Source organism: Megalopta genalis, unplaced genomic scaffold (assembly GCF_051020955.1).
Source record: "Megalopta genalis isolate 19385.01 unplaced genomic scaffold, iyMegGena1_principal scaffold0100, whole genome shotgun sequence".
Classification (NCBI taxonomy): domain Eukaryota; kingdom Metazoa; phylum Arthropoda; class Insecta; order Hymenoptera; family Halictidae; genus Megalopta; species Megalopta genalis.
The window spans coordinates 459,744-487,413 of record NW_027476169.1 but is presented as its reverse complement, the minus strand read 5'-3'; the positions used below and the strand labels follow the sequence as shown (position 1 = coordinate 487,413).

The 27,670-nt window shown below is 41.1% G+C and overlaps 1 protein-coding gene and 4 long non-coding RNA genes across 6 annotated transcripts in view; 2 read left to right on the top strand and 3 right to left on the bottom strand.

Moving 5' to 3' along the window:
• Nucleotides 1-27,670, bottom strand: part of dlp (glypican dally-like) — a 159,373-nt gene that overhangs the window by 37,469 nt on the left and 94,234 nt on the right. The window lies entirely within an intron of this gene.
• Nucleotides 157-1,496, top strand: LOC117217395 (uncharacterized). The gene is made up of 2 exons (XR_004489546.2): nucleotides 157-363; nucleotides 986-1,496. It is a non-coding gene; the product is annotated as an uncharacterized LOC117217395 (long non-coding RNA).
• On the bottom strand, nucleotides 2,564-5,599 carry LOC143262239 (uncharacterized). The gene is made up of 2 exons (XR_013036142.1): nucleotides 5,419-5,599; nucleotides 2,564-5,098 (listed from the first exon to the last, which is right to left on the bottom strand). It is a non-coding gene; the product is annotated as an uncharacterized LOC143262239 (long non-coding RNA).
• Nucleotides 12,641-15,867, bottom strand: LOC117217390 (uncharacterized). The gene is made up of 4 exons (XR_004489538.2): nucleotides 14,825-15,867; nucleotides 14,514-14,735; nucleotides 14,010-14,449; nucleotides 12,641-13,465 (listed from the first exon to the last, which is right to left on the bottom strand). It is a non-coding gene; the product is annotated as an uncharacterized LOC117217390 (long non-coding RNA).
• On the top strand, nucleotides 17,679-22,297 carry LOC117217393 (uncharacterized). Its single transcript, XR_004489543.2, has 4 exons — nucleotides 17,679-19,039; nucleotides 19,206-19,416; nucleotides 20,121-20,219; nucleotides 20,316-22,297. It is a non-coding gene; the product is annotated as an uncharacterized LOC117217393 (long non-coding RNA).

Here is a 27,670-nt window from a genome sequence, read left to right as displayed (position 1 = left end):
AAAGATAAAAAAGTTGGTTCGCAGATAATTACACACTTTCGGCCGTTTAAGTCTACCGTTTAGATTTAGATCATTGCGCGACCGTTCGCCGCGACTCCGAGGATTCGTTTCGTATTCACGACGCGCGCCGGGCGGCTTCGTATTCGCGTAGAAATCGGTTCCCGTGAAACAACAACCGGCGCCGCGCGGGGAAATCATTATAATTTAGTTGGCGGCGCATGCGCGCCCTCGTTTGTCGTTCTCGGTCGCCGTCGGAACCGTTTCACACGAGAATACGCGCGCGTTGCGATACGCGTACGCGATTGCAGCGTTCGATACCGACCGAAAATGTAATTCGATTGAGAGCGTTCTGACGGGAATAGGGTAAGTCTAGGTTATTTATGTGCAGGATATTATACTGCGGTTTATAAATGAAGGCGAACTTCGACGGAGAAAATAAGATCTTTCGTGCCAATAAATTGGCAACTCGAGCTATACTTGTTATTCATTAACTCGAATATTGACCTTTCTTAAAATGTTGGATCTTCAAGAACACAAATTTTAGTAAAAAGCATGACGTAAAGAAACTATTTATTTATATTATTTAGGTTATGTATTATAGCTTATAAGAAACTATTTATTTATATTATTTAGGTTATCTATAATACATAATTAATGCTGCGAACGTTACGATTACTGCGCGTTAAGGTTGACATAACCCATTCTCTTTTAAATGTATACACACAGCTACAATTTCTAGGATCAAGATATTCTCGCTGTAGCACTTTATAAATTAGGTATAGGTACAACTATAGGTTAAGGTACGCAGACATCTCATAAAGAAAGAACTTATTTATACCTTCTTTAATTAAATAAAAGTTTTAATTGAAGGTACTAAAGTTACTCCTATAGCTAAATATAATAGAAGATAAAATAATCAAAATAATATAATAAAATAATAAAAAAATATAATTCAATAGTTAATTTGTGTGTGAAAATATTTTAGGTCAGCTGTGAGAAGTTCACCAAATATACGAAAAATCGTCTCGAGTCGCTGATTCGCCCGAGAGAAAAATGGCCCGAGTGCAAATGATTATTCGAAATTACTAATTATGATTATTATACAATCACTCGAAAGTTGCTCCATTTTCCATTAGGAAAACGTCAACGCATCGGTGAACCTTGTATCTTGGAGACACGCGTACGCATTACAATGATATCCGTTCGGAAACTTCGAGTAACCTTGGAAAGGTTCTATTTATTACAACTGTGAACACGCAAAGGAGATCAACGATTTATGAGGACAGGGAGAGAATGTGTCGTCGGTCAGTCTGGATAGCTTAATTGCTTAAGGCAGTCGCCCGTCAAGCGGAAGACCCGGGTTCGAATCCCCCCCAGCAGAAGAGAGAGCCCCCCTCCCCGCCCCAATCCTATTTATCCAATCGGTCGGGACTCCATTTTCTCCTACAAAAGTTTTTACTACTTTAGATGCCAATAAAGTCGGAAGACGCCCCGTTGTCGCGTGTTGTTTCTCCGTACATTTAAGAACGCTATATAAATGTACAATGGAACCTGCATCCGCGATAATAATGCCAAGGATAACCAGAGAGGAATCTGCAATGTTAACCTCTCTAAGTCGTAAACAAGACTATATTCAAGCTCCCAAACATCCTCTTAACCCACGGAAGGAAGCCGTCGTTACGACAGAGAAGATAAATATACAGGGTGTCCCAAAAATGTCTCGCGATCCGGAAATGACGGGTTCTTTCTTTACAAAAATGTTCTCCGAGGCCATCGTTAACGAGTTATTAATGAAAAACAGTGACCAATGAGAGGCGAGCTTGACTGGCGCGAGGCGACCGAGCCAATGAGCGGGAACCGTGCTTCGCGCGCTGGTTGGCTGGGCCGCCACGCGTCAGCCGTGCTCTCGATTCTTATTGGTCACTGTTTTTCGTTGATAACTCGTTAACGGTGCCTCGGAGAATATTTTTGTAAAGGAAAAAGTTGCTTCAAATGATCCGAGGAACCCGCCATTCCCGGATTGCGAGACATTTTTGGGACACCCTGTACATAATAGGAGTCGAGCGAAATTTTCGCAGCGCCCTAAACGGATAATCCCATTACACGTGATGGCGCGCGCGCGCGCGCAATTTATCCGATTTGACTATTCGCAGGGTAGCGCTTCGCGTCGTCTCGTTCCTTTCATTTACGAATTGGAGGTGTGCGGGCAAACAGCCCGAGGTACTGCATAAACGGCAGTAAATGTGCCCCCAAAGTAAGCTGTGCCGAAACCGAAAAGGGTTTCTCTGAATACATATTCATCATGGCCGGAAAGTGTCCGAGAGAGAGTACATCCTTGTGGCCCGCGTTAGAGTCGTCAGGAGGCTCTCCTACGCCTCTTTGAAACTTCTCTGATTCCATGGGATCCGACGACGCCAAGTTCCAACTAAGTTGACGATGTGGGAGGAGGGAAGAGCCCTCCTCGTATTTGTAGGTTAAAGCCGGAAGTCGCTTATTCGTTCATGGAATCTCGCGTTAAATAAGTCACCAACTGCGCGAAGGGCGTGTTCACAAAATTCAAGTATTTCTCTTTTATTGTTTATTAGGTCTTTATAAACCTAGATCAGTCTTATAGGACATAGGCGGTTATTATAATGTTTGCGAATAGGTATATAACAATAACTATCATAAAATAAGTATCGTTGTTAAAATCACTATGATCACAGAGTAGTTAGGAATTCTTAAACCTTGGTATAAGTGTAGAAACCAAAGCTTGCTATTGCTTGCTATTTATCTTAACAATTCATAAAAATTATACATCATGTAATATTACATTTTCTATAACAAACTACGCACTGTAATACTTTAACGAGCTATGAAATAGTCAATTAAATTTGCATGTCGCTGGCGGATTTTCATGCAAAATGGAAACGATTCGGGCCCCGTAACCGTCTATACATTTATTTATTTTCTTAATAAACGTTCTCCCTGTTTCGCATTTCATCTATCCATCTTCCTCATAAATAAATAAAATTTTCAGTCTGACAACAGGAGGCCTTGCTTGGACATTCTGTACAAAGTATTCTTCTTTGCAACGTTCAATTGTTGCAGACGAGTTCAGATTATTTATTGTACGATACATTGTAAATTAGCAAAATGTTGTCAACAAATTACTGTAAGTAACGAAAAGTCTTCGTCGATCCTAACGATGATCCTAGAGGACCCTGTTCCGATCTGCTGCACGAATGTTCGCGGGAAATAAATAAAAGGCTTTGTTCGATGGCGAAAAACCGGTCGCTATGTTTAGAAAATGGGCGTCGTTGTCTTTTGGTCAGTGCTCCCGGTGCCGGTCCGCGGACCGATCTAAACTCGGAGCCCGACTACGGTAAACACAGACGTATTTTCCGCTTTATAAACTTTGCGCGCGAGGGTTCAACCGGCGAGAACCGTTTATTTAGAGGTGGGTGGAGATTCGATTCGGCCCCTATCCCGCCGGAGGTCGGGAAGCTTTCGCTCGCAAGCTGCGACGACGCTGCTCCCTCGTCCTCGCGACTCTAACCTAACCCCAGTTACGCGTTCGCTTGTTATACCGTTTCTGGCCGACGGTATTATTACTTAGATTTCCTTACTTGAAGTTCGTTACGGATCCTAGCGATCGACATAACCTCAAACTAGTAGGTACAGTGGCTGTCACTTAAAATCGTTCACCCAGGAACTCAGCCAGTTTTCGCTTATAAGACGCGATAATTGTTGGAAATTGTATACACAGTGTCCAAAAAATGTCTCGCAATCCGGAAATGGCGGGTTTATATATATATTTTATAATTTAATTTATTTTTAATCTATATATAATATATAGATATATAGATAATATATAATATTTATTAATCTATATATATATATTAAGTAAATATATTTTATAATTTAATTTATTTTTAATCTATAATTCGATTTCAAATCGCGCGCCGAAATGTACAGCACGGCGAAGTAGTTTCCACGAACGCCGCTATATTCGTACATTTATTTGACTAGCATTTCATTCGAACATTTATTTGACTAGCATCTCATTCGAACGTCTTCCCTGCCTCCGGCCCGGTTACCGAGTTATAATGGATGGCGGATGTATACGAGAATGATGCTCCGAATTTAAAAATACGGTACGCCGGGAATGCAAGGGGTCGCCGGGAAATCGAGTGGGACGAGACGAGTCCCATGAGGAGGATAGAAGAAGAACGATTCGCGTGCAGCCGTTTACTTCACGACGATCCGAACACGAACATCTCGGCGAGCCGTTCGCGAAACCGTTGCGTGTCGAACACGTGCGTACGATCTTAATTTAATCGGCGATGGATAAACCGGGGTGGACCCGAGAGCGTCGTCGACGCGACATACGGGCGACGACGACGTCGGCGGCGGCGGTGGCGGCGGTGGTTCGGCGAACCGACGCGGTCCAAGCGTTAATATTTCATCCTGTATCTTGAACGCCCCAGCGCCGAGCAAACACGCGCGCGCGCGCACGCGAACGCGAGCGCGGCCGCGACGCCCGTTGGCCAGGGTATGTATATTTATTTTATTCGACCCTCGTATGGGAGTAACGAGCTCTCCGTCGCCTGAACGTGTAATTCCGAACCGTTGTGTTGCGCGACGCGCACGCGCCGGGCTAATGCGCCGTCGGAACGCGGACCGAAATCGAATTTTCAATTGCGATCGAAATCAATGAAATTTCGGGTATATGCATCCGGGACGCGTATCAATGTCCATATTACATTACGCTTGTAAAAACGATTCGCAGGCCAAACCGGAATATTTTGTTAGCGAGTTCTTTATTCGAGCAGAAAGTTCCCGGAATTTTTATTAAATTTTAGATTTATTATTTAAATTTGCTATTATATTTAAATTTATTATTTAATCATTCCTCAATATCGACGCGATCATCGTCATTACTATTATTGCTATTATTATTACTATTATCTTACGATACTCCTTTTTTCTCTTGATTTCTAAGCAGAGTTGTACTAATCATACAGGGTGTCCCCATAATTGCGTTAACACCCGGAAAGGGGTGATTCATACATGATGATATCCCAAAACTGCGTTACTTCCGGGAAATTGTGGATTCCTGAGGTCATTAATATAATATATATATTAGTAATATATATATATAATATATATATAATAATGATATAATAATATTATTAATAAAATTGTTAACTTTATAAAGTAAAACCGTCCTCTCGATCTAATATTTTTACAATGACGCTTGCTCTGTGTTCGACGAGTATACTCGTCGTCGCTTGATTCTCGCGACACGCATAGACGCGCGCTCCGGAAAGCAGGCGCCACAGCTAACTGGTTAAATATTTCAAGCAGCGCGTAGCGAATGGTAGAAAGATTCGATCGACCGGGACGATCGTTGAATACGGAGACAATAACGTTTACCTTTGTTTCTCCGAGACGTCCCAAGCCAAGAAACGTTGCCGGAGAAGTTCCGAGCACGCTGCTCGCGAACAACGCTGAACGACTTAATTGCTCGACGAGCCGGATTATGCAAACGACGCGTCGCTTCTGCCCACGCTGTTGCACCCGCTCGTCCCACGGATTACACGGACGAGTTGCGAAGCTGCAGCGACACCTGGGACGGATCCACGGAAACCGGACCTTTGCGCGGTATGGCAATCGTCGCGGTTGCGACACCGAAAAACCACATTTTCTAATTTTCGAACTTGAGACGAATTTCGACTTTTTTAACCTTGGACCGAGCAAGTAACTTCGGTTGAAGTTACGTGAAAAGTTGCGCGGGGTGTGTGACATTCTAAGAGACACGTAAAAATAATACCGAGAAGGTTTAAAATCACGCTACCGTCATTCTTAATTGATAGCTAGTGCAGCTATTGACGGCTAGGTGACACCTCATGCGACTGTTCCAGGATTAAACCGGAGACTATGCTTCGATGCTGAAAATGGAGGACTATGAGGATATTATTTCAGGGATTAGGTTATGTAAGAAGCATCGTCAGGCACTCGAAGGAGATTGTAATAGCTAATCGTTCAAAATATTCAACTGTTTGCTAATAAAATTGACGAGCTTTTGCGTGCCTCATTAAGCTATTTTTAAATGAACTTCTCTGATTTGTAATTACTTAATAAAATTTGTAATTAATTAGTATTAATAAATTTATTTAAAAGTAAATTAATAAAATTAAGGAATTATGTGTAATGAAATTTGTACTATTTTATGAATAAATACAGTTACAGGGTAAATCAGATCTGGGGTGACTTTTTAAAGTTTTGAAAAAAATGTGACTTACTTCAGACATTAATTCGCATATTATAGAATTTTTTCAGATTTCTCGGTTTCAAGCTGTGGGTATCAAAAATGGAAAACCAAAAGAAGGATCGGAAAATTGAAAATATCTCAAAAACAAAAATACTATGCCACTCCGATATTAATTCTCTGATAAGATGATATCATAAGCAGTGCGCTCACTTTTTCTCGGATTTTTCGTAGAACTGCGTCATCGTAAAAAAAAATGGAAACCTAATTTGTCGACGTTTTCGCTGTGAGAAAGAAAATTACTACTTGTTGGGTTTACCGTGTGGATTTAGTAATTTTAAACGTTATCACATCGAAACAGGCAATTTTTTAACCTAGAAAATGCGATTTAAGAGAAAGAAAAAAATGTGATGCGCAACATTGCGATATATATCTAAATATTCATACATGTTCCAATATCTTTGATTAGCGGAGTGAGTAAGGTGTTCGACTACGGAAACAGTACACCGGGGTTCGAATCCCGTTGAATTAATAGAGTTCCTTTTTCATGAAGCACAATATTTGTAATATACATTAACTAATACGAACGAAATATTATAACATTATTAGCCAAACATATTATAAACATACATATATCTAGTTACAGTTTAGTTCGCCGATAAGTGTGTATATAGCAAAAGCGAGAACGACTCACAAAATTCATAGTGAGCCCCCCGATATACGCGCGCATTCGGTTCGCTCGTTGCGAGAGTGTACCATTCGCGGAAAATACAGTCCCACTAAACAAGACAAAAGAAGTAGTGTTTCTGTTTCTACCAATTACTCAACGATATTAATTCGGCGCGTCGCGTCGGCTGTCACGGAGCGTGCACTATCGGCGGTCGGCGCGGCGCGGCGGTGCGGCGCGACGCGGCGGCGGCGGCCAATGTGCGGTGCAACGAATCACCATTTTATTCAGCTTTCAAATCAAACCGTATTATAGTTCCCCGGCACGCGGCGCGGCAGAGCGAGAGGATCGAACCGTAAAACAGGAGCCATATAAATCTGCCACGCGTCCGCCGAGTAAAAATGTGTGTCTGCCTATAAATACGCGTACGCTGCAACGAGAGTAGTTCGAGCAGATCGTCCGCAACGCGCGTGTTCGTGTTCGGTCGCGCGGGTGTTTCTCCCGCCCCCTGTTGTCGTCGTCGGGCACGATAAACCGTAACGTTATGGGGTTTTCAACCAGAGTCGCCTTTTATTCGCCGACGATCAGAGGCCGCAGAAGCACGTACGAAAACGGCGGACTCGTTCTGGCACGCTCCTCGAACGATTCAAAATTCCGGTTAATGACCGCCCCGGCGTTATAGGACAAAAGGCACCACCCAGTGGCACCCAAATGTCCTATTTCGTCAGCAGACTGCGGATTTTTATATGCATTTATAGGAAAATTGAGTAGTGTTGCAATTTAAAGAAGCAGATTAGAGATTTTACCGAAAGTTTATTAAGAAAAATTTATATATTTATATTATAATAATAATAATATAAACATATGTTTATATTAGGAAATAATCATTGACTATACAATTATACAGTTATTTTATTATCATACTTCTTTATTATTATACTAGATAATTATTGATTTATATAATTATTGACGCCGCTGTACGTTGCAAGAGTTACATGTGAGTAATTATATAATATATATATAATTATATCGTTATTCGTCCAGTCAAATTCTTCGACTTTATTTTCTTCTACTGATACAACCAATAATCGAATCGAATATAAAGTTGTTCTGAAATTTTGTAATTTCATATTCCATGAATATAAAATATTATGATATTTATTGCTATTATTATTAATATTTTTATTATTTATTATAGGATTAATATAAAATACTTAGCTAATAGTGAACTTAGGTATCTTCAGCTGTGTACGGGCAGTAGTGGCAACAGAATGATTAATAACATCCTCAAAATCTCTCTCTCTCTCTCTCGCGCGCTCTCTTACTCTCGCTCTCTCTCGCGCTTTCTTACTCTCTCTCTCTCTCTCTCTCTCTCTCACGCTCTCTTACTCTCTCTCTCTCTCTCTCTGTCTCTAGCGCTCTCTCTCTCTCTTACTCTCGTGATTTTGTAATCGCGCTCTCTTGCTCTCTTGCTCTCTTACTCTCTCTCTTTCTATCTCGCGCTCTCTCTCCTGCGCTCTCTCACTCGCTCTCTCTCTCCGCGCTCTCTCCCTCTCTCTCGCTTTCTCTCTCTCTATCTCTCTCTCTCTCTCTATCTCTATCTCTCACGCTCTATCTTTCAGCTACGCAGGACTTCGATGAACCCAAACACGAAGCTCAGGTCACTCGAAGCTGTCCAAACACTCCGCAGGACATCTGCCCCAGAGAAACTCTTATAGTACACTTCGACCCCAGCTGGGCCTTAATAATTCACCTTTTACATTAACCCACAAAAATATCCGCAGTAATGATAAATTGGGAGAACCGAACTTATGTTACATTTATATAAACGAATGTAATTAGACCTCGGTATGATTTATTAATCGCGTCCCACGATCCTGAATCTCCTGTTATATTTCTGCAGCTTGTACATATTTAATGAAATAGCTGATGGAGTCGCTAAAGTCGCAGGAACAAATGTAAATTTACCAAGCTTGCATATAATATTAAGCTTAACTTGTAAATAGAACGTCGAACTATAAATGCAGAATAAAATCTCTGTCTATTTTAGTCGCATGAAATATAACCTTACATAGCAATTTAATAATCAATTTAAATAGCAATTTCGAACTTCTAACCTAACAACATGAAATATTAAAGCGTCGGAAACGATGAAAAAAAGCACGGGTTTTTCGTGTCTGAATCGTTGTTTTTCGCAACCTAGGCGTCACGATCTCTGGATAAAGTTTATCGAGTGACACTCGTTACTTGGAAGTTCGAGGATTCCAGTAATTCCCGACACCCGATCCAATCTGCTGCCGGAAGATCGTTAAGACCATTACGAGCTGCAAAACCAGGCGACTGGACGTGCATGCGTGGGTAGACGGTGAACACGCGCCAAATCAAGTTTTGGCGAAGGGTGTGCGGTGGTATTCGATGGTTGATTGAACGACGAACCCCGTGGACGAGAACTTATTTCATTCGTCTTGGCACTTTTCCTTCTCGCTTTAATTATTCCGAAAATTTCGGTACAGATTTATGTGCACGGCCGATCACAGCACGGTCCAATAACCTTAAAATTGCGATAAATAATAATAATATTACAATAATATTATAATATAATTATAATAAAATAATATATAATAATAATATTATAATAATTATAATTATAATATATAATAATTATTATATATTATTATTTTTATTATAATATTATAATATTAAAATTTTTCCAGATATAGTCAAAATATTATTATTATATTATAATAATTATAATAATAATATTTTGACTATATCTGGAAGAATTCTTCGAATCTATCGTTTCTGTTATTGTGTAGTTAAAATTAAAAATTGAAATTAAATAATTTTCAGGGGTCAGCCTAAAGATCAACGTAAGCGAGCAAATACCATTTGAAGGTTAGAAATTCAATTTTTGGAATTCGAGTATTAAATATATTATTGCGAATACGGTGTATATGAATATTATCACTCGTCGGTAATACTAATTGTTGATACTAATTGGTTACCAATCGCAGGACGAATAAATTGTAAATTTCTTGCTATTTACTCTTCTTCGTTCTGCGTATTTGTTATCTCACAATTCCGTCTAACGATACCTGACGCTGTTTTACACTGTTCTACTCGAAGCTATTAATCCACGGCGCGGACGTTGTTAAAAATGCATTGCTACCCATAGGTAGGTTATCGGAAGAAGCCCGAGAAGCACGGAATAAAGGCGTTCAATATTACAGACGGCTTAATACCGGAAAATGTTTCAGAAAAGAATGCACGGAAGACCTTTTTACATATTCTTTTAGTATCTTCAGATCCGCTAATAAGCTCATTAAGATCGAAGAAAAAGAATAAAATATCCGACTCATATCCGTACGAAATATCCGTGGTTTTTATAGTTGGTAAAATCCACAGACACACTTACTAACGATGGTAATGTAGATTAATACATTCTAAAAATATGTATTGCTTTTTTATCGTTTCATTATTATTTCTCCTTTTTTTTTTATCTCTTTTCACTATGCCCTACTATTTTCTTCCGGCATTTGTACACATTATGTAATCACAATAAAAATGTTACTTAACCTTGAAACATTTATCAGAAATTATAAAAATAAATACATAATATAATAATATAGTATAGTATAATATAATATAATATAATATAATATAATATAATATAATAATAAATAATAAAATAATACTCAAATTATTACGTCCGATTCATGCTGATATCGTTGAAATATTTGTCTGCCGAGATTTATCCATCTTTGTGATAAAATATATGTAATTTCTCGCGTTTAAATCGCCGTTTTCGAACGCTGTGCGACGGCGCCGTGATTCTTCTTCGTCCTCTGCCTCTGCCCCCCCCCCCCGCCCCTCCAACGGCCGAATCTCGATTGTGTCCCTGGGCGGCACGTCTACCCCCCACTCCGCGATAAATCGTTTTCGCGGTGAACCGTCTCGGTCGAGGATTTATGGTATTCAATGTTTAAGGGACGATCATCCCGACGCGAAAACGTAGCCGAACGACTGCGATAACAGGACGGGGGACATACTTATGTATTACTGGGGCCCGAAGATCTTACTGTTTTCCTTCCGGCGCACGGCGACGCGACATGCTTCCGAAACGCGACTTCCTCGGCCGCGTCTCGTCATCGAACATTTTCAAGCTGCTTTATACAGGGTATATAAGGTTCCTCGGGTCATTCGAAGCAACTTTTTCCTTTACAAAAATTTTCTCCGAGGCACCGTTAGCGAGTTATTAACGAAAAACAGTGACCAATGAGAGGCGAGCTCGGCTGGCGCGAGGCGACCGAGCCAATGAGCGGAACTGGGCATCGCGCACTGGTTGGCTGGGCCGCCTCGCGTCAGCCGTACTCGATTCTTATTGGTCACTGTTTTTCGGTAATAACTCGTTAACAGTGCCTCGGAGAACATTTTTGTAAAGGAAGAAGTTGCTTCAGATGATCCGAGGAACCCGCCATTTCCGGATTGCGAGACATTTTTGGGACACCCTGTAGAAACAGACGTCTTAAGGAAGTCCAAAAATTCTCTGAATCCTTGAAGTGAATATTAGCCTCGTTTTGCACAATAATTGATAAAATATCTATATATTCATATAGATATTATATATATAATATTTATATAATATATTATTATATATTATATATTATATTTATATAGATATTATATGCGCGAATATTAATGGGAGTACAGTAAATTCTCCCTAATCGTGCAGAAAAATAGACAATTTGGGAAGAGATCGGTAACTATGAAAACGAGCAGCGAGGCTCGAATAATAATCGTGTCCTGACTTCCCAAATTGTCCATTTCTGTGCACAATCTGAGCGTCAATTAGGCAGAATTTACGGTAACTGTGTATCTCACGCGCGAGCGCGTCGATCGTCTGCGAAGGGTTAATTGGACGCGAGACGGTGAGCTGAGCAGAGTATCGGTGTGTGCGAGCTCGTCGGGGCGAACCTAAAAATGAAAACAAAGCGGGTGGTCCCTGGGAAAGTAGCCTAACGCGAGACGCGTCGAGGATACACGTGTATTTACGCTTCGCCCATCGCACAGTGGTCTGGGAATTCGCTTTCCGTGGTTTAAATCACTTTTAGCGTTATTCTCAGGTTTAAGGCTATAAATATAGTTGGTGGTTGAATTTCTAGACACCAGTTAGAATATTATCAATAGAACAATATGCATTAACATTTAAGAGATCGAGGTGACGAGCATTTTTCATAAAACATATTTTTTGCTCTACGTTTATATATTTCAATATGTCGGAAAGTGAACGTTGACCAACTTTCGTTGGAAACATTTTTTTTGACAGTAATTTAAGCATTTAATGCTTAAATTATTATTTATTCAAATTATTTAATTACTCAAGAACTTGCATTTCAATATTTTGTAACGAGTAATTAAAACAATTAGTTTTAATCTAAATTTCGTATTTGTGCCTCTACAACGCTCTATCTAGTCGCGGAGTTAGGTTATTAATATTTTTAGGTTTATTCTCAGGTTGTTAATATCTCTACTTTTAGGTTGTTAATATTTGAGGTTAATATTTTGGATTTCAGAATTCCTGAGTGGTCGATACACAGGAAAACAAATATTCTTCAAGTACAGTAGTTGAGAGATTAGTTAAAACATAAATGCTCGCATACACGAACGTATAGCAAGAACTTGCATTTCGATATTTTGTAACGAGTAATTAAAACAATTAGTTTTAATCTAAATTTTGTATTTGTGCCTCTACAACGCTCTATCTAGTCACGGAGTTAGGTTATTAATATTTTTAGGTTTATTCTCAGGTTGTTAATATTTCTACTTTTAGGTTAATATTTGAGGTTAATATTTTGGATTTCAGAATTCCTGAGTGGTCGATACACAGGAAAACAAATATATTCTTCAAGTACAATAGTTGAGGGATTGAATTTCGGTTACAAATTACTAGTTTCCCAGAGCCACTGTGCGTCATCAGGATTCTATTTCGCTCCGCTGATAACCGGTACGGTCGAATCGCAAGATGAGTCGACTGGAAGCCAGGAGAGCGGAGCCTTCGTCCAGTTTTCAAGTAGCGATTCGCACGACGTGAACGATGAGATCACTTCGCGTTTGCCCCGTATGAATCATCGTCTGTGCCGCTCTAGTGGTAGTTCGTCTGTTCGGCTGTTTCGGCCAATCCCGGACGGTTTCGCCGACGTGAGACGAACGTGGTGCCGTTCCGTTACGTCGCGCGACTCGATTACGAATTTCCTTTAAAAATATGAGCCCGAGCCGCGCGTTTACAACTCGCCTGAATACAGAGCAGCTCGGCGACGAGCCACGATCGAGAATTGAGCGCGGCTACGTGCGATGGTAACTCCTGTTATCCTCTGCTTTTTCGAAAGACCCGATATTAACTGCCTCCGTTCCCACGTTTGCCGCAATCTTTTGATGGCATTAACGTCGTCATCTTCGAATCCCCGACTTTAGCGCTCATCCTTTCTACCGCATGAAAGGTCAGCCATCTTTATCGCCAGCAGACGCATTTTATTCTGTTTTCAGACCTTGAAAATTATAAGTATGTAAATATAACTGATCAAAATTCACGTCGACTTAAATATTGCAAGGGCCAACATCTAAAACTTGTGTGCTAATTTGAACAAATTATTTTAAGGAGGATCGTTGGAAATTGGACTTTAATATAAAGAAAATAATATATATTAATAAATATATATTAATATAAATATTATTAATAAATTAATATATAAATATATATTATATAATTCATATAACTTATTATATATAATAAATACAGTATCATTAAACAAAAGAGCAAAAAAAAGGTTTCATTTCCTTGGAATGCGACACGTCGCGTAAGGCATAGCTTGACGATTAAATAATGTGCAGCCGCAGCAAAAGTTGATGAAGTGTAAACCGAGGATGTAGTTTTATTACCAAGATTAGTTACCAAGATTGTGCTCATGCTAGACGCAATTGTGACGTCAATAGAAAATGTTCCGCACGCCAGATAAATATCTAGCTATTCCGGTCAAATTGAATGTCGAGTTAGGTCAACGTAAATGGCAAAGAGTTTAATCAGCCACTTACCTTCCATTAACCTAATGCAGAGTGTTGCAGCAATTTCATTTTAATTGGATCAGTCGTATCAATGAACCGAAGCAGAAATTGGATAATTCTATTATCACGCTATTACATACTACCCAAACGAAATGATATCACCGAACACGTTGTATCGATCGCTTATCATACGACTTCCTCTATCCGCACGGCTGCAACTGTATGCTCATCGTACACAAGTTCAATATTGGCAAGCATGGAAGTCTTATTCGCGCATACAGAAGTATATTTGACTTCAACACTCTATATATATGTATATATAGCGAAGGTGTCGAAAGACACCTTTCAATAACCTCTATTTCGCACTATTTTTGGTTAAACTTTTCCTTGGGGGTTTCTATTTTTATGACTTTCCAGCGTACATTCCAACGGATTTTGTCGAGAAATGTCCAAAAATCGAAGTCCCGAATCTAGGAACGTAATTAGTAAGTTATAAGACCTGTGGAATTGCGTAGTGGAATTAATTCAAAATACCTGTAGTGCTGCCAACTGATAGTTCTACGTTACGCGTAGTACCGCCATGTAGCGGCGTCGCCTGTCAATATGGCGCGCTCACCTGTCAAAAACGCTGGAAATTCGTCAACTTTGAACGCCGTGACTTTTCAACAAGAGAATACAAGGCTTATTTTAATGACATTCCTCGATGCGAGACTTCGATTTTTGGACTCTCCTCGACGAAATCCATCGGTATGTCCACTGAAAAATCAAAAACGAATTTGGATTCCAAGAAGTTGGAATTACGCGCGGAGATCCGACGAATAAAACTAAGGAACGTGTGGTCGTACGGTCGAGACTCGTTAGCGAGATAAGTGTCGCGAAGGAGGTTTCGTGGCTCGAGGTCTTCCGTAATCTCTCGGCCGCGACGCACGATTTCGTTTCATCCTGATTCGGTCGGGTGCGTGTCAACTGCTACTATCTTCCTCCGCCCGAGAACCGTCTACGTGAACTTTATTAACGCGAGTTGTTGCCGCGGCAGGCCGGGGGCTACTCTCGTCTCGTATCAGCTCGATCTATATAGGCGTCTCAGAATTATAGCACTTCCGGGAAACGAGGGGTTCCTTAGGTTATTTGAAGCAATTTTCTCCTTTGCGCAAATGCGATCCGCGGCTTCGTTTACGAGTTATTAACGAAACACCGTGACCAATGAGATCGGCGCGGCGGCCGAGCCAATCAGCGGACGAAGCCCAGTTCCGCTCATTGGCTCGGCCGCGTCGCGTCGCTCGTCCTGCTCGCCGCTCATTGGCTCGACCAGCTCGCCGCTCATTGGTCAGAGTTTTTCGCTAATAACTCGTTAACGATGCCTCGGAGAACATTTTTGCAAAGGAAAAAGTTACTTCAAATGATCTCGGAAACCTCTAATTTCTCGGAAATAACATAATTTTGAGATATTTCCCGGTATGTATGTACATACGTAAGCAGCAGTTTGCAGACGGCGAACTCCGTGCGTTCGATAATCGTCCTTCTATTCTCTTCCCATTTCGTCGTCGGCGCGACACACGGAGCAGCGGCCGAAATCCTCCCCCCTCCATCGCTCGAGGCGTGCAAACGATCTTCGAATTATACCAGCCGTGTTCTTCCCCTCTTTCTTTTGTTTTCACCGCCCGGAGCTACGGAGGTAACGATCAAGCCGCCGACGAAATCGATCCGCAATTTTCGGGCGTCGATTATTTTAACACTACACACGGCCGCAACTTTGTCGCTAACCAGGCTCATTAGTCGACGTGTACGCCGTCTTCTTCCTCGATGCACTGTGTTCGATCCGATATAAGGGATCTTATAGCAATTTATTTTCGATCTGGAACCGGAGCCGGGTTAAATAGTATTTTAACACGTTCCGTGCCGAGGCTGTTTTTACTCGACATTGTCCATTTTCTATTTTACTAATATCTAATACATTATATGTAATTCTAAGTTATCGTTTATGTATAAGAACTATGGAGAGTATACTAGTTTGTGCTTTATTTAGATGATGATAATAATATTATTATTATATAATATTATAATTATTATAATTATATGTATTAAAATAATTTATAAAATAGAACAATAATAGTAATAATAACAATGATAATAATAATAATAATATTATATGCATAATTATACATAATAAAATAATTTATAAAATATAACAACAATAATAATGATAATAATAATAATGATAACCTTACGTTATCAAAGCAAAAAATGTTTTTAAAAAATATTTCCAATCAGACGAAGTTAGAGCGAGAATGGAGGAAGAGAAAAGAAGCCACTGTAAACTGTAATTCCAACACCGCTATATGTTACTTTGCTGCGGCGCCTCCGCGTCGGGGAAGCACATTTCGTGACGATTCTGCAAATACGGAGTCTCGGATCAGATACCGTCTTCCGGGGGTGGATCTACGATGTACCAGAACGGGGTTAGCAGTGATAAGGTTGTTGGCGGTAACTCGGCACATCCGCTGACAAGCGACGACGATGCGTGCGAATAATGGACGCGCGCGGCCGACATTCGAACGACTCGAAGACGTGACCCGCCCGCGCGGGGGAGGGGGAGGGGCGTATCGACTGTATTGCGAGGGAAATTGGAAGATTGCCCGGCGCCACTCTGCCTCCGCTAATTTCCCTCTGCTCGAATTGCCGCCTCAATTGTCGCGTCCCCCCGAAAAAACGCATCCGGAGTGCGGTAAGGAAACAAATGGCTGCGGAATGGGGATCTATGGGACGATCGCGACGACGCTTATTTATCAACGTCATAGCGTTAATAAATAGATTAACAAAATAATAATAATAAAAGATTATAATAATAATAGATAATAATAATAAATAATAATAATACAAATAGTAATAATAATAGATAATAATATTAAATAATAATAATACAAATAGTAATAATAATAGATAATAATATTAAATAATAATAATACAAATAGTAATAATAATAGATAATAATATTAAATAATAATAATACAAAATAATAAAAATAAATAAAATAGCAAATTTTTTATGCAAATTAAACATCGTTTATTTTGAGTTAAATAGGGATAAGTTTCTTCCTTTTATAGTTTCAATAAATTGAAAACAGTGCAACAAGATTCTTAAATAATTTGTTTGTCTCTTCGTATATAAGAAGAACGACTACGACTAGACATCGAATTCTTACTTTTAGCCAACCGGAAACCATGGTGCCGGCAAATAGAATTCTGATTTACCCCGGCCATCCATCTGTCGTCTTGTTCGGATCGAGCTACGGCTTAATAACTACCTTGGCCGAGTAAATCGATTGTGAAACGACAATGCAATTCATACCTGTCCAATTCGTATCGGTTCGCGCTCCATTTCCTCCAATCGGAAAAACGACACGAACATCGGTGTACACTCTGTGCTGCGACGGATTTTAACGTCTCCGTGAAATTATTTGCGACACTGATCCTTATTTCCAATTCTGACGTCATCGAAACGCGTTATTAAAACTTGACACGTTGAACAATTATTTTCTTTCGTGAAAAATGTTGCGCTCGCAATTGAAAGATAATTTATGTTTGCTATATTAGAATTACGCGAATAGAATGTTCTATAAATGAAAGCAATTTTTATAGCCGTATATCGCGAAAAAGACAATACAGGGTGTCCCAAAATAATTGCATTATAATAATCAAGCAGGAAATGAGGGGTTCCTCGGATCATTTGAAGCAACTTTTTTCTTAGCGAAAATGCAATCCGCGGCTTCGTTTACGAGTTATTAACGAAAAACGGTGACCAATGACAGATCGCGTACGGCTGACGCCCCTCCCCCTCGCGAGCACCGCTCCACCCACTCGCCGTTGCGTCAGACGGTCGGCGCGATGGGACATTGGCGCTCGCGCTCCGATCGGTTGCTGTTTTTCATTAATAACTCTTGAACGAAGCCTTGAATTGCATTCCCCGTTTGCTCAATAATTTTAGGACACCCTATATTTTTCTGAGAAACAGTTATTTGGAGGAAAGTAGGAGATGCGTAAATTTAAAAGAAATACCATCGAATAACCGTAACCGAAAGATACGCAAGATCAAAATATAATTTTAATTTAATTTAAAAATAATTAATTAAAAATACATCGGAGTCGCCTTTTAGAAGTAATAAGAGCCAAATGATATCGAACATCGTACTAAAAAGAATTACAATAACGTAAGGATATCAAGGTTATGTGAGATTCCAATGTCAACATACATTCCTGTTCTTCGGTTATATACACATAATTTTGTATCTCTCTAGGAATTAGTTTGCATTTCATGCAGTAGTAAGTCAGCTTGCTCGCAATAGTATCATTCGGAGTATTAAATAACGATTTGTGGACGATCGTTCTAAGAAACGTGCGGCTCGTGAAGTCAGCGCATATACACCGTGGAACTGCTTAGCCGAACAGTACGCGCGGCCAATTCAGGGCGCAACAGCTCTTTCGAGGAAGCGGTAGACGGCAGAACCGTTGCGGGCTGTTTCGAAAGCCGAGATCTCGCGCCTGAAAATATCGCGACATGGATTTTCACTCGTCGCCGCTACCGCGATATCGATTCTTCCCGACGCAGAAGCGTGTATCCCACGAAGGTGTATCCTTCGGCTCTCGCCGATGGAAACTGTCCCGCCGGTTCAGCGCGCCGCGCGCCGGGATGAAAGGGAGCCACGGCGAAGCGCGGCCCGTGTAACCGTGTGTTCGTATCACCTGCCCCGCAGTTGCCAGCCGAGTTGCAGCTGCACGACGCCGGAGCGCACGGCGGAGCGCACGGAGGAGCGGCGCGAGAGAGTGCGAGATAGCGGCGGAGCGCACGGTGGAGCGGCGCGAGAGAGTGCGAGATAGCGGCGGAGCGCACGGAGGAGCGGCGCGAGAGAGCGCGAGATAGCGGCGAAGCGCACGGAGGAGCGGCGCGAGAGAGCCCGAGATAGCGGCGAAGCGCACGGAGGAGCGGCGCGAGAGAGCGCGAGATAGCGGCGGCCGGACAACCGACACACAAAGAGAGCGGTCAGGAATCCGGCCGAGGTTTCGGTACGTAACTGGAATGCGGGGAGGGACGCGGGACGAGAAAAAGAAAGAGGAGGAAGCATCGAAGGAATCGGCCAAGAGATTGTTTCGTGCACCTTCTTTCCCTTTGCTCCGGTCGGTTAACACTTTGCCTACCGGAAGCTTATTAAATAGGCTTTTTATCGGGCAGCTCTTAGCGACCGCGCTAGGCCTACTAAACGGTTTTTTCCTGCTGGCCGGCCGGCCACGCAGTGGGACATCTGACCCGAAACTGCGGTCACCGCTACTTTAAAAGTAGCCCGATCTTCGAACACCCGTCACTTTTTCAACGTTCGTCCAAACTCGACGAACCGCATACCGTTTTAATGCTTGAGAATTTATACTTTTCGACGATGTATGGGGTAAGTGTAGGTATTATTATCGTTTTTTAATGAAGGCGAACTTTGACAGAATAATAAGACCTTTTACGCCAATAACTTGACAACTGGATTATAACCTATTTGGTTATAACCTCGACGAGCCACGAAATAACCTATTTGGATCTGAACCTATTTGAACTTGAATATTAACTTTTCTCAAAATATTGTATCTTTGAAAGCACGAATTTCATTGAAAAGTGTAATATAAAGAAACATGTGTTTCACGTGTGCACACATTAGCGAGGGTTATGTATCTATTACGACTAACCGAAATAGTGCGGATGTTCTGATTATTACGTGTCAAGGTTGACATGACCCAATTTCTTCGAAATGTACGCACACAGCAACAATTCCCAGGATCAAGATATTCTCACTGTAGCGCTTTACAAATTAGGTATATGCACTCTGCAATCAAGCGTGTTCGCACCGGTGTAACTATTATAGGTTAAGGTACGTAGTTCGGTAAAGCGCCGCAGTATTATTGTCCATGCAAAGTAAAAAAACAATGCGCCGAATAGTAAATAATATTTGAGGATAGACGATGGTACGTCGACTTTTTATCAAATGATTACTTTACCTAAAAATAACGCTAAAATGAATAGTTCGCTATTAATTAATATAAATGCCTTTCGAATCAGCGTTCACAGATGCCGTTACGGATATTTCAGAAGACATAACATTTTCAGGTTATAAAATAAAAACGAAGGAATGACATTAGACGAAGAGAAGACAATCGCAGGCGAAGAACTTTCAGACGCATAATTCTTGTTAAAAAATGCATCGATGTACGTACATAAAAAAATTATCTTCGTCAATATATATATAATATATATAAATATATATATATAATTAATTATATATAAATTTTCTCGAACTTTCAGGATTAATGCTCCACTGTTTCAAATCAAGCAAAGTCCATTTCCAGGCCTATGACTGCGACGAATAAATCGATAAATAAATTTCCAGGCGACGAATAAATGCACTTTGCATAAAACAAAGAACAGCAACGTGAACATTGATAATGTAAACAGTTCCCTCAAATAATTCATTAGCATGGATTTACTTCACCAAGATACGACGAATGCGAGCATGCAAGCATGCGAGAAACTCCGCGATTCTCGATGGTCGACTTTATCGTAAATCGACTATGAAACACACGGGCTGTTTTCTTCGCGGAAACCGCGACATTTCTAGCGAATCAAAGAACGTCGCCAGATAGCGCGCGCGCGCGCACGGTTTCGGAGGAAATTTTTCGCAGAGGCGCGCGGCCACGGAAAGGGTTTCGAGGGGTGGGAAGGGGAGGGGGGCTACGGACGAGGCTCTCTCTACCTGCGGTCGAAGCAAGGTGCATTCCTCCGCAGCGGCGGTTCTCCTGCGGGCCGACGAACGCACAAACCCACGCACGCGAGAGGCAATATCAAAGGGGCCGATGTTTCACGAGCGTACACCGACGTGAGAATGGTCGCGTGCATCTTGCCCCTACGTATGTACTACCTACGAGTGTCGTCGCGCGTATCTTGCGCTGGCATCTCCCTGCTCGCGATCCCCTTTTCACCCTCTTCGTCGTCCCCCCGTCCCCCCCCTTTTCCCGCCGCTCGGCGATCACGTTCCTTCCAGATTACGCGTAGCCACCGTCGAATTTTATCATAACCTACCATCGATCTAGCAGCTTGCGCGATAAATTCCCTCGCGTGTCTTCAAACAAAAATCGACTCCGCTCGACATAACCTTCTCACGCTCCCCAGAAGTAGAAATGTTCGCATCTTTTTAATTTTCTTTTTTTTTCTTACGCTTTCTTTTCGAAAACCGTGACTTCCGCTCGGCTTCGTTTCCAATACATTTTGTACAGTGACTGTCACCTAACCTTTAAAGGACCATGAGGATGCTAGGAGTGAATATTAGTATGTAACTGTTCGTTTTAGTTTGTTTCGACGTAAAATAAATAAAAATCGTACGAAGAATACGTGACGGTGTGTAGTCTTTATATTATATTTTTTCCAATGGACTGTAAAGGTAACGCAGATTATGATTGGGCTTATTATGCAATGTTTTTTATTTATTGGTTTATTGTAACAGAATGTTGACTAAAATGATACAAAATTATGAGATAAAATTACTGTACAAAATGATATGCTAATTATAATATTCTGGCAATAATAACTGAACAATGACTGAACTTTACTTTTAACGTTTCCAAGCATTGTTAAACAAAACACGATCGGGAATTTACAGTGTTGCTAACAACGTACCGTTTTTACCGACGGGCTAGTTCTATACACAACGACAATTTTATTTAATTTACTAACAATTATAAAAAGCTTTTTATTCTACCGTCGTTATACAGGGTGTCCCGAAAATGTTTCGCAATCCGGAAATGGTGGGTTCCTCAGATTATTTGAAGCAACTCCTTCCTTTACAAAAATTTTCTCCGATGCATCGTTTACGAGTTATTAGCGGAAAACAGTGACCAATGAGAGGCGAGCACGGCTGACGCGAAACGGCCGAGCCAACGGCCGAGGCAACGAGGCCGCCTCGCGCCAGTCGAGCTGGCCTCTCATTGGTCAGTATTTTTTGTTAATAACTCGTTAACGGTGGCTCGGATAAATTTTTTGTAAAGGAAAAAGTTGCTTCAAATGACCTAAGGAACCCGTCACTTCCAGATTCCGAGACATTTTTGGGATATCCTGTATATTAAATAAAAAGGTATCGAACTATACGTCCATATATATGCATTTTAGTAATTTCCTAAAATTATCGCGTTTTATAAGTGAAAATTCACTGAATTCCTAGGTGTACGATTTTAAGTGACAATCACTGTATGTGTATATAATTATAAATAAATAAAATATTGTATTTAAGTAAATATTTTGGTAGAGAAAATGTCTGAATTTTGAAGGCAAAACAGCGAAGAATGTGAGACAAGCAAAAGTTATTGTTTACAGCTTTGGAGCACAATTTTGAAAGTGCAATTGTCAAGTTCTCAAAAACGTTTGCCGAATTGTTGTTACTAGCAATTAATTTATACTTGACTGCATCTGAACAAGCATTCCTCGAAGAACAATAAAACACGCTATTCGTTATCTTTCCTCTAATATTATTGTAATTACTGGTTAGGCCTCTCAAAATGTACTTCATTAAAGGGACGCCCCCTTTCCATACCTACCCATTAGAAACTTTACTATCGCTTGAAATATCTTTTTTTCAATCTCTTTTCTGTGTACGTATGCCACATAAAAACGAGGTCGCGTTAGGTCAAGCTAAATACAAGGCGCGGCAAGCTAAACGTGTAATACGAAAAGGAAGTTCGGCGGGATCAATTTCAAAATCTTTTTAACATATTTTTACTGCTTCGTTACGTAATAATTTAGATTAATAAAAATAATTATTTATTATGGAAATATCATTCTCTTTTATTAATTATAAAAATAAATTAATACCATTAATTTATTAAAGAGAGAGTATAAATTTTTGTTTAGAGAATCGACAAATGATATGTAAATATATTAAGTAGAAAATAAAAGAGGAATGGGCTTTAGTTTCCTTTTTATCGGGTTCGAAACAAATTATTTCTCCTCCGTATCACAATTTAAGTACATTTTCTGTAAAAATTATACATTTCCAAAGAACAAAATGATTACAAACGACGATATAAATTTAGAAAAATTACTTATATAATTTAGAAAAACGAACAGATGGAAAAGAAAAAGATCATAGCAAGCAATAATCCGAACGTTTAATAATCGACCATTACTAAATAAAGTATGCATTACGGGAATACCATTTTTTAAAAGCCGACTTTTTCCCGCCATTTGTATGAAAACCGTTCGCCGGCGGACGGTTCCAGCTGCACGCGTACTTTCAGTTCGATTCGTATTTCAATTAAATCGATCGCGCGATAAACTCCGTACGCAGGAGAGCAATGTCGAGCCAAAAGTATATCGCTGTTAATTATATGGAAGATCGTATTAATCTTCGTGCCGACCAGCCAGCCAGACGCCCGTAGCTGAACCGACTGCGACCGGAAAGGGTTAACTGTAGCCGTATAGCCCGTATACTATTAAAGCCGGTAGAACGTAACTGACTCATCCGCAGGACGATTACAGCGCCCCGAGTAAGCGCAGCGCCGTTGAATCGCCGTTTAAAGAAAAAACTTTAGCACTTTCCAGCGCTCGGATAATGCGATGTCTGCCCGACGAACGGCCGAGGCGAGCCGCTTAATTTCCGTCTCGTTTCCGCGGGGCCGGAGTGGGGGGAGCGGACGGAGCGAGGAGGAGGAGTAGGAGGAGGAGGAGAATTGGGAAAGAGACGCGCGTCGCGCAACGTTTAACGAACCGATCGATCAATCGGGAGACCGAGGGCCTCGATAATTCCTGAATAATTGAGAATGTCTCTTCCGAGCCCCGATATGCGCGTTGCAATCGAATTTCGGTGGATTATAATTGGCTGCGCGTTAATACGCGCCCGATACCCGATACTCGACGTCGTGGAAAGGTATGCGCGCGAGCGCGTGCTTCGAATCGCGGCGCCGAAGCACGGCCGGTCTCGCAATTACCGCGGGAATCGCTCGCTCGCTCGCTCGACCGGCCGAGCCAGCCCCGTCTTTCGAATAACTTCATTCTTATTATACTACCGGCCCGACCGTGGCTCCTTTTCCCAGTCGCACCGCGCGCCGCGCCGCTCGACTCGCCGGGATTCCGACGCGATCTTGCCGTTTCACGTGTTCGGCCACGGCCAATTTTTATCAGTATTATTTTTCAAATTGATTCGCCTGTGATAGCGACGATGATGCGGCTTGCTTTACGGGATCGGGAATCTTTTAGGATTTCCTGCAGAATTTCGTAAGAACCAATGCTCTACTATACAGGGTGTCCTAGAACTCCTGTTACAGCTCGGAACGAGGCGATTCGACGAACTCATTTTTCATCCTCTTTGCGAACACGTGGTCAAGGTTATGTCAACTGGTCAGTAAATCATCAAATATCAAAGTAAGACAATGTGGGAGGAGGAGAGATACGATTGTCCGTGCCTCGTTTTTACGGTTGTTGACGATCGGCGACTGTATAAAAATATAAGTCGCGAGACTCGAACAATCGAGACTTCCTCTCTTCTTAAATATGTCAAGGTTATGTCAAAAAAACAAGTCGCGAGACTCGAATAATCGAGGCTTTCTGTCTTCTTGAATATGTAGTCTATTTTTGTTTAAAAGCTGAAGGACAATTGAATTCACTTGTATCCGACTTGAAACGCTTCGCAGATTTGGCGAAACCTTTTGACAAACGTTTGCCCTCTTGCCTAAACTCTGTTTCCATTCGGAAAATGTACAGCAACTCGGCGCATTCTCGCCGATTGCCGATTGGAACCGTATATTTGCGCTGTGACGAGTGAGTATCGACGAGTACAGTGCCGCGCAGTTTGCACAGAGCGACACTCGATGCAGAGAGGAATTATTTGCGCGACCCGATCCAGGTACCGGCCGATTACCTTCCTCCGCGCCCCTCGGATCATTGGATTAATCTCTCATTCTCTCTCTCTCTCTCTCTCTCTCTCTCTCTCTCTCTCTCTCTCTCTATCGCGCTCTCTCTCTCTCGCGCGCTTTTGCACTCGCTCCCACTCACTCTCGCGCTTCCTCTCTCTCGCGCTTTTGCACTCACGCTCTTTCACTCTCGCACTCTCTCTCTCGCGCTTTTGCACTCGCTCTCTCTCTCTCTCTCTCTCTCTCTCTCTCTCTCTCGCGCGCGCGCGAGATGTTTTCGGGATATTTTCGGAAATGTGACTTGCACGTCATTATGATTTTAGCCTATTCGATAATCGTTAAGCAACAATTTGAAATCGCTCGCGTATGTCTGAAGCAATATTTTTTGAGCGAACACGAAAATTAATTTCTATCGAAATCTTTTCGGTAAAATTCTCTATCTTCGTACACTAGCAATCGCAATTTACTTACACCGTATTTTCCTTTTTTTTTCCTTTTAACGATGTAATATTCTGAAATGTATATTATACCGAATCGGATTAAAAGCGTTATTTGCATACGCCTTCTTCTTCTTCTTCTTGTTTCTGTACCCGGTGCTATTTATCCTGCGGTACGCGGTTTAATTGGTTTATCGCGTACATTAAATTAATGACAGAAGAGTCAGGCGGGGGGGGGGGGGGAGATATTGCATCGAAAAATTCCAAGAGCCGCGATCTCGAACGCGAAAGCTGCTGCGGCCGCCGAGCATCGATAAATTAACGAAGCAACGAATTACGGGCCGCCTGGAAACAGGTTCTGCGCGGACCGAGGGCTCCCCGGTCTCTTATTTCCTATCCGGTCATTCAGAAAAATTGTTTCTTACCTCGTTAATTACAACGGGAACAACGTATCGCCGTGAAATTAAACCGCGTAAACATCGATGCCCCAGGGAATTAGCATGCGTCGCGATAAAGAAAATATTGATCGCGATCCGAAAATTTCCGATCGTTCGTCCTAGATCATAGATCATAGGATCTACGGTCTAGATCTTGCGTAAAAAAATTGTTTCACATTTCAGATACATATTTTTGTCGTAATTGTATTAAATCCACGACTAATCAGTAGATATTTAATGACGGGATATTTCTTACAATAATTTATATTTTTTATATTTTATATTTAATGCAATATAGATAATATAATAATATTAATTATTAATATAATTATTATAATATAATAATATAACAATATATATATATTATAATGATTATATTAATTAATATATATATAATATAATAATATAACAATGTATATATATATATAATTATATAATATAATATGAATATAATAATTATATTTATAATTTATAATAATTTCCAGATAATTTGATGGATTGTGAACGAGATTAATGTATTTTTGGACAATTGTTTTTTTAAGAAATTCTCGACTGTGGATAGAGCAACGCTTCGTCGAAAAGACCTGAACAGACCTTAAAACCATTCGTTGTATCGATGAGAAGGAACATGTTAAACGATCCGTGGGGAACCGTCGTGTTTGCTATACAAACTCTATTGTCAGGAACGTGTATTCCCTCCCACGAATGCCTCGAGCCGAGTCATCGAATCAAGAGATAGATCCCGATACTCATCGTCAGCCTGGAATCCAGTTTCGCCTCCCTTTCTCTTGTTCCCGGCCATTAAGATTTCATTTTAACGTTCCGGCTAACGAGCGATCGAGACTCGACCCGTGGGAATTCCTTCGGTTTTCGAATCCGGACAAAGAGGAGGCCTCCCCCTTTCGCCAAGAAAAATTACGAATTTCTTTCCATTCGTGACCGTCTTTCGTTCTTTTGGTATCTTTTTTTTCCGGGACGTTTGCGAAATTACGTTCGCACGCGAGACCGAAACGAATTTTACATTACATATACTAAAAGAATAATTTATTTTATTATTATTCAAATCGTTATTTTCTTGCTGTTGTTTGAAAATACATATACAGGGTGTCCTAAAGTTACGATACCTCCGGGAAATGTGGGGTTTCTGATTGACCAATGACAGATCGATCAGAGCGCGAGCGCGGCGCGCGGCCGGCGTTCTCGCGGCCAATGGCGCGTCGCGGCCGGCCGTCTGACGCAGCGGCAGTGGTCGCGGGGGCGGGGCGTCAGCCGCACGCGCTCTCCCATTGGCCAGCGTTTTTCGTTAATATCTCGTAAACAAAGCCGCGGATTGCATTTGCGCAAAGGAAAAGGTTACTTCAAATGACCTCAGGAACCCGCCACTTCCCAGAAATGCCATAATTTCGAGACTTTTGAAATGGTAGAAATTTTAATAGCAGTCAAAGTATTAACGCTTCGCGCCGACGCTGTGCAGAGTGTCCCAACATCGTTGGTACAAACGAGAAAGGGCTGATTCTACAAGAAAAAATGGAAAAATAAGGAATAGAATTTTTTTATTTCAGCGCTTCGTCGCTGAGAAAATTGACTTCGGACATAAATAATTACTTCATTTTTACAAATAAAAGAAAATCATTTACTGCTCGAATCGACTTCTTTTACATCGGAATAACGATCGAATTTGTTTAAAACGCCGAGTAGCCATCTTTCGAAAGGATTTAATCGATTTAGCGGGACTGTCAGGGGGTTTTAATAGATTTCGATTTTTTTTTCGAACGTCGAAGTCGATTGTTTCGATGGGATAAAGGTATATGTTATCGGGGATTGTGTCCGGGCAACCTATCCATCAAATGCAGTACAGCCTTTATTACACTTCGACAACGGCACACATT